Raw genomic sequence first — 8530 nt, forward strand, 5'->3', positions numbered from 1 at the left:
TGTGAATGGTGTGAGAAAGTGGTCTAGTTTCAACCTTCTGCATGTTGCTGTCCAGTTCTCCCAGCACCATTTGTTAAAGAGACTGTCTTTTTTCCATTGGATGTTCTTTCCTGCTTTGTCAAAGATGAGTTGGCCATACGTTTGTGGGTCTAGTTCTGGGGTTTCTATTCTATTCCATTGGTCTATGTGTCTGTTTTTATGCCAATACCATGCTGTCTTGATGATTACAGCTTTGTAGTAGAGGCTAAAGTCTGGGATTGTGATGCCTCCTGCTTTGGTCTTCTTCTTCAAAATTACTTTGGCTATTCGGGGCCTTTTGTGGTTCCATATGAATTTTAGGATTGCTTGTTCTAGTTTTGAGAAGAATGCTGGTGCAATTTTGATTGGGATTGCATTGAATGTGTAGATAGCTTTGGGTAGTATTGACATTTTGACAATATTTATTGCCAATCAAGGTCTTCTTTACACCATCATTTCACACGGCAGGAAAGCTGGCCATGGTGGTGACTCCACAGTGGTTGTCCTGGTCTTTGGCTATGAGTATGTAGCCGTGTTTGCCCCAATTTGCACCCCAGCTGAAAGAAGATGGGGTTTTTCATTTATTACAGAGGAATAAATACATTTCTCTTTATGGACAATGACACCTGACACTCAGCAGTGCCCCAGAGGCCAGGACAGATTCAGGAAGAATCAAGAGAGGCCATCCTCGCTCATGGCTGAGTTCTAACCCAGCAGAGAAATCTATCCCCAAAACTTTCACAAAACCACAAAATGAGAGACAGGAAAAGGAATTTCTTGGGGTCAGAAGGGTTTCAGATGCAGTGATATTCAAACTATAGCAGGACCCTTGCAAGCTTGAAAGAGTAGCTTAATGTCATCAAATGAATATGTCTCTGTTCCCACTAAGTGGGGCAAACACTTCTGGGGTCTCAGAAGTGGGCTCAAGGGTTTGACGATCTGTATCCAAACACCGATGCCAAAAGGATTTCCTTTTCAATTCCAAAGATAAATACTTTTGGCTTTTTATACCTGTTCTTGACAATCCAATATTTTTTGTTCTCCGATTCTTCTCCTTCAAAGCCATAGCCAACCACCAGAACACCGTGATTCAGGCATTTATTGCTGCACTTTGGATCATAATAAATGCCTGGAAAAGTAAATTCAGTTCCAAGGTGGGACATCAAAGCGACATGATAACATCTAACAATAACCGAGTCACCACAGTAAAGGAGGCATCTCAAAATTCAGGTGGGATATAAATCCAATAAGACTTAGAAATCAGTTCTTTTTGCTTAGCAAGGCTAGGGATTTAGGCCCTCATGCAATACCAGCAGAAATACACATCATCACAATCTCTTTTGTGAAGAACAGTCAAGAGGGATAGAAGAACACTCGCTGAAACTTTGTCATTCTATTCTACCATGTCAGCATTGGGAAGCAGCAGAAAAACACAAAACCACTTGAGCCAAGGGCTTCTTTCCAGCGTCCATTTCATTAGTAAAACTCGTTAGAAATCTTCCAGGCTTAACATTTGGGAAAAACTAAAGTAAGTTAAGCTATACCAATCAAATTATGTAGCCATTTAAATATATTTATGAAGTGCTTGAAAGAGAGGAAGTTGGGTCAAGTCATGTCAATATGTTGAACAGGCACAAAATCACATGTGCTGAAGGAACAACTACATGAAATCCATACCTTATAGATCAATCTTGCCTTATATAATGGTAGTTCCCCATTTGTCCTGCCTACTTTTCTACGTAGACACATGCTGACCTTTTTTATAGAAATGGAAGGAATTCAGGCTTGCATCTACAGCAGCAGAGACAGGCCCCACAGTTGCCACTGTGGTCATTAGGCCATCCTCCTTGTTTATGACACTCCAGAAGGCAGTCACATTGGCAACAGAACTCTCAGGCTTGTATTTGCAGGATTCGTTCTTTCAAAGGTAAAGGGGCAGAAACTTGATCACTACCATCCACCTCCAGGGGAACAGGAGTGCAAGACTGTTTGCAACTGAATGATTTCCAAGTCAAGTTTGTTATAAAGCATCTCAGGACATAAAATGGGTTTGACCAATTTGACAATAAACTTCAAATATTGAAAAACTAAAAAATAAATAAAATGGGTTTGATTGTTTTGAAGTTGAAAAATTAGCAGTGTCTATCCAATGAGACACTCTTTGGGTCTACTCGTTCATAAAGTTTTCACTCTGGAGACCTGTACTGTATATAAGATGCTGTTCGTGTCACCGTGTAACATAGTTGTAGGAACAGCTATATGGTAATGAGGTAATCAGAGAGCTGTGCTACTAGGGTAATACATTTTAATGTCAGTTCTGACCATTTGCAGGTATAGAGTCTATAATCACATACAAGAATTCTAAATACAGGATCTGTTTCTACCGAATATGCTCAACTTTGATAAAAGATAAGGAACTCCACTTACCTGTGCATGATATGGATAGGATTCCTCTGAGTCCAGTCCCCCATTGTCCTTAACATACTGGAAGGCTTTAACCATTAGGCCACCACGGCAGTTGCCATTGCCTTGAGACCAAGAGCAGTCTACCAGGTTGTGCTCACTCAGTGAAATAAGTTTTCCAGTTTTCCGGAACATCTGTCCTTCAAGGGCACCAGTTGCACTAAAAGCCCAACAAGAATGACAGTCACCCTGAAAACAAAATGCAAATGCGCTTAGCCTACAAAATTAATTGCAAGACTTTAACAACAGCCCATAGGTCTGAAAACTCTTCTAAAACATAACAAACTGCATATTGTGCTTCAATTTCCATAGCAAACTGCATATTGTGCTTCAATTTCCATAGCAAACTGCATATTGTGCTTCAATTTCCATAGCAATGACACTGATTTCTTTTGGCTTTACTCTTGAGAGGGAACTGCTGAGTATTGTCCCACCTGATCTTTCACAGGAGTTACATAGCCTTTCTCTCTCCAGTCTACAGATGAAGGGATCTCAGCAAAGAGAGGTGCTTGGAACGCTTTCCCTTTTTGTGTTTCTGGATTTTAAGGTCATTCAACACCTGCTTGAATTATTCACTGGTCTTCAAGGAAAAGGAAACAGAGTGTTGGCAAGCATGAGATGATTTGGAAAAGCACTTAGAGGGGTTGGAAGATGGCGACATAGGAGGACGCTGGGCTCACCACGCGTCCTGCTGATCACTTAGATTCCACCTACACCTGCCTAAATAACCCAGAAAACCGCCAGAGGATTAGCAGAACGGAGTCTCCGGAGCCAAGCGCAGACGAGAGGCCCACGGAAGAGGGTAGGAAGGGCGGCGAGGCGGTGCAAGCTCCACGGACTGGCGGGAGGGAGCCAGGGCGGAGGGGCGGCTCGCCGGCCAAGCAGAGCCCCCGAGTCTGGCTGGCAAAAGCGGAGGGGCCGGACAGAGTGTGTTCTGACAGCAAGCGCGACTTAGCGTCTGGGAGGTCATAAGTTAACAGCTCTGCTCAGAAAGCGGGAAGGCTGGAGGACAAAGGGAGGGAGAGCTGCTGAGCCCCCGGAGGACAGAGCTCAGTTTGGTGGGGAACAAAGGCGCTTGCCAGCGCCATCTCCCTCGCCCATCCCCCAGTCAAAATCCCAAAGGGAACCAGTTCCTGCCAGGGAACTTGCTCGCTCCGCGCAAACACCCAACTCTGCTTCTGCAGAGCCAAACCTCCAGCAGCGGATCTGACTCCCTCCCACTGCCACAGGGCCCCTCCTGAAGTGGATCACCTAAGGAGAAGCAAGCTAAGCCTGCCCCTCCTGCCCCCGTGCACCTTGCCTACCCACCCCAGCTAATACGCCAGATCCCCAGCACCACAAGCCTGGCAGTGTGCAAGTAGCCCAGACGGGCCACGCCACCCCACAGTGAATCCCGCCCCTAGGAGAGGGGAAGAGAAGGCACACACCAGTCTGACTGTGGCCCCAGCGGTGGGCTGGGGGCAGACATCAGGTCGGACTGCGGCCCTGCCCACCAACTCCAGTTATACACCACAGCACAGGGGAAGTGCCCTGCAGGTCCTCACCACTCCAGGGACTATCCAAAATGACCAAACGGAAGAATTCCCCTCAGAAGAATCTCCAGGAAATAACAACAGCTAATGAACTGATCAAAAAGGATTTAAATAATATAACAGAAAGTGAATTTAGAATAATAGTCATAAAATTAATCGCTGGGCTTGAAAACAGTATAGAGGACAGCAGAGAATCTCTTGCTACAGAGATCAAGGGACTAAGGAACAGTCACGAGGAGAGGAAAAACGGTTTAAACGAAATGCAAAACAAAATGGAAACGACAACGGTTCCAACTGAAGAGGCAGAGGAGAGAATAGGTGAACTAGAAGATAAAGTTATGGAAAAAGAGGAAGCTGAGAAAAAGAGAGATAAAAAAATCCAGGAGTATGAGGGGAAAATTAGAGAACTAAGTGATACACTAAAAAGAAATAATATACGTATAATTGGTATCCCAAGGAGGAAGAGAGAGGGAAAGGTGCTGAAGGGGTACTTGAAGAAATTATAGCTGAGAACTTCCCTGAACTGGGGAAGGAAAAAGGCACTCAAATCCAAGAGATACAGAGAACTCCCTTCAGACGTAACTTGAATTGATCTTCTGCACGACATATCATAGTGAAACTGGCAAAATACAAGGATAAAGAGAAAATTCTGAAAGCAGCAAGGGATAAACGTGCCCTTACATATAAAGGGAGACCTATAAGACTCGTGATTGATCTCTCTTTTGAAACTTGGCAGGCCAGAACGGATTGGCACGAGATCTTCAGTGTGCTAAACAGAAAAAATATGCAGCCGAGAATCCTTTATCCAGCAAGTCTGTCATTTAGAATAGAAGGAGAGATAAAGGTCTTCCCAAACAAACAAAAACTGAAGGAATTTGTCACCACTAAACCAGCCCTACAAGAGATCCTAAGGGGGATCCTGTGAGACAAAGTACCAGAGATATCACTACAAGCATAAAACATACAGACATCACAATGACTCTAAACCCGTATCTTTCTATAATAACACTGAATGTAAATGGATTAAATGCGCCAACCAAAAGACATAGGGTATCAGAATGGATAAAAAAACAAGACCCCTCTATTTGCTGTCTACAAGACATTCATTTTAGATCTGAGGACACCTTCAGATTGAGAGTGAGGGGATGGAGAACTATTTATCATGCTACTGGAAGCCAAAAGAAAGCTGGAGTAGCCATACTTATATCAGACAAACTAGACTTTAAATTAAAGGCTGTAACAAGAGATGAAGAAGGGCATTATATAATAATTACAGGGTCTATCCATCAGGAAGAGCTAACAATTATAAATGTCTATGCGCCGAATACCGGAGCCCCCAAATATATAAAACAATTACTCATAAACATAAGCAACTTTATTGATAAGAATGTGGTAATTGCAGGGGACTTTAACACTCCACTTACAGAAATGGATAGATCATCTAGACACACAGTCAATAAAGAAACAAGGGCCCTGAATGATACATTGGATCAGATGGACTTGACAGATATATTTAGAACTCTGCATCCCAAAGCAACAGAATATACTTTCTTCTCAAGTGCACATGGAACATTCTCCAAGATAGACCATATACTGGGTCACAAAACAGCCCTTCATAAGTTTACAAGAATTGAAATTATACCATGCATACTTTCAGACCACAATGCTATGAAGCTTGAAATCAACCACAGGAAAAAGTCTGGAAAACCTCCAAAAGCATGGAGGTTAAAGAACACCCTACTAAAGAATGAGTGGGTCAACCAGGCAATTAGAGAAGAAATTAAAAAATATATGGAAACAAACGAAAATGAAAATACAACAATCAAGACGCTTTGGGATGCAGCGAAGGCAGTCCTGAGAGGAAAATACATTGCAATCCAGGCCTATCTCAAGAAACAAGAAAAATCCCAAATACAAAATCTAACAGCACACCTAAAGGAAATAGAAGCAGAACAGCAAAGGCAGCCTAAACCCAGAAGAAGAAGAGAAATAATAAAGATCAGAGCAGAAATAAACAATATAGAATCTAAAAAAACGGTAGAGCAGATCAACGAAACCAAGAGTTGGTTTTTTGAAAAAATAAACAAAATTGACAAACCTCTAGCCAGGCTTCTCAAAAAGAAAAGGGAGATGACCCAAATAGATAAAATCATGAATGAAAATGGAATTATTACAACCAATCCCTCAGAGATACAAACATTTATCAGGGAATACTATGAAAAATTATATGCCAACAAATTGGACAACCTGGAAGAAATGGACAAATTCCTAAACACCCACACGCTTCCAAAACTCAATCAGGAGGAAATAGAAAGCTTGAACAGACCCATAACCAGCGAAGAAATTGAATCGGTTATCAAAAATCTCCCATCAAATAAGAGTCCAGGACCAGATGGCTTCCCAGGGGAGTTCTACCAGACGTTTAAGGCAGAGATAATACCTATCCTTCTCAAGCTATTCCAAGAAATAGAAAGGGAAGGAAAACTTCCAGACTCATTCTATGAAGCCAGTATTACTTTGATTCCTAAACCAGACAGAGACCCAGTAAAAAAAGAGAACTACAGGCCAATATCCGTGATGAATATGGATGCAAAAATTTTCAATAAGATACTAGCAAATCGAATTCAACAGCATATAAAAAGAATGATTCACCATGATCAAGTGGGATTCATTCCTGGGATGCAGGGCTGGTTCAACATTCACAAATCAATCAACGTGATACATCACATTAATAAAAAAAAAAAAAAAGAGAAGAACCATATGATCCTGTCAATCGATGCAGAAAGGGCCTTTGATAAAATCCAGCATCCTTTCTTAATAAAAACCCTTGAGAAAGTCGGGATAGAAGGAACATACTTACACATCATAAAAGCCATTTATGAAAAGCCCACAGCTAACATCATCCTCAATGGGGAAAAACTGAGAGCTTTTTCCCTGAGATCAGGAACACGACAGGGATGCCCACTCTCACTCCTGTTGTTTAACATAGTGTTGGAAGTTCTAGCATCAGCAATCAGACAACAAAAGGAAATCAAAAGCATCAAAATTGGCAAAGATAAAGTCAAGCTTTCGCTTTTTGCAGATGACATGATATTATACATGGAAAATCTGATAGACTCCACCAAAAGTCTGCTAGAACTGATACATGAATTCAGCAAAGTTGCAGGATACAAAATCAATGTACAGAAATCAGTTGCATTCTTATACACTAACAATGAAGCAACAGAAAGACAAATAAAGAAACTGATCCCATTCACAATTGCACCAAGAAGCATAAAATATCTAGGAATAAATCTAACCAAAGATGTAAAAGATCTGTATGCTGAAAACTATAGAAAGCTTATGAAGGTAATTGAAGAAGATATAAAGAAATGGAAAGACATTCCCTGCTCATGGATTGGAAGAATAAATATTGTAAAAATGTCAATACTACCCAAAGCTATCTACACATTCAATGCAATCCCAGTCAAAATTGCACCAGCATTCTTCTCAAAACTAGAACAAGCAATCCTAAAATTCATATGGAACCACAAAAGGCCCCGAATAGCCAAAGTAATTTTGAAGAAGAAGACCAAAGCAGGAGGCATCACAATCCCAGACTTTAGCCTTTACTACAAAGCTGTAATCATCAAGACAGCATGGTATTGGCACAAAAACAGACACATAGACCAATGGAATAGAATAGAAACCCCAGAACTAGACCCACAAACGTATGGCCAACTCATCTTTGACAAAGCAGGAAAGAACATCCAATGGAAAAAAGACAGTCTCTTTAACAAATGGTGCTGGGAGAACTGGACAGCAACATGCAGAAGGTTGAAACTAGACCACTTTCTTACACCATTCACAAAAATAAATTCAAAATGGATAAAGGACCTGAATGTGAGACAGGAAACCATCAAAACCCTAGAGGAGAAAGCAGGAAAAGACCCCTCTGACCTCAGCCGTAGCAATCTCTTACTCGATACATCCCCAAAGGCAAGGGAATTAAAAGCAAAAATGAATTACTGGGACCTTATGAAGATAAAAAGCTTCTGCACAGCAAAGGAAACAACCAACAAAATTAAAAGGCAACCAATGGAATGGGAAAAGATATTTGCAAATGACATATCAGACAAAGGGCTAGTATCCAAAATCTATAAAGAGCTCACCAAATTCCACACCCGAAAAACAAATAACCCAGTGAAGAAATGGGCAGAAAACATGAATAGACACTTCTCTAAAGAAGACATCCGGATGGCCAACAGGCACATGAAAAGATGTTCAACGTCCCTCCTTATCAGGGAAATACAAATCAAAACCACACTCAGATATCACCTCACGCAAATCAGAGTGGCCAAAATGAAGAAATCAGGAGACTATAGATGCTGGAGAGGATGTGGAGAAATGGGAACCCTCTTGCACTGTTGGTGGGAATGCAAATTGGTGCAGCCGCTCTGGAAAGCAGTGTGGAGGTTCCTCAGAAAATTAAAAATAGACCTACCCTATGACCCAGCAATAGCACTGCTAGGAATTTA

At 41.6% G+C, this 8530-nt stretch overlaps 1 pseudogene; it reads right to left on the minus strand.

Moving 5' to 3' along the window:
- Window positions 1–475: 475 nt before the first annotated feature.
- The window catches only part of LOC125909713 (procathepsin L-like), an 8951-nt pseudogene continuing 896 nt past the window's right edge, over window positions 476–8530 (minus strand).

Source organism: Panthera uncia, chromosome D4 (genome assembly GCF_023721935.1).
Source record: "Panthera uncia isolate 11264 chromosome D4, Puncia_PCG_1.0, whole genome shotgun sequence".
Lineage (NCBI taxonomy): Eukaryota > Metazoa > Chordata > Mammalia > Carnivora > Felidae > Panthera > Panthera uncia.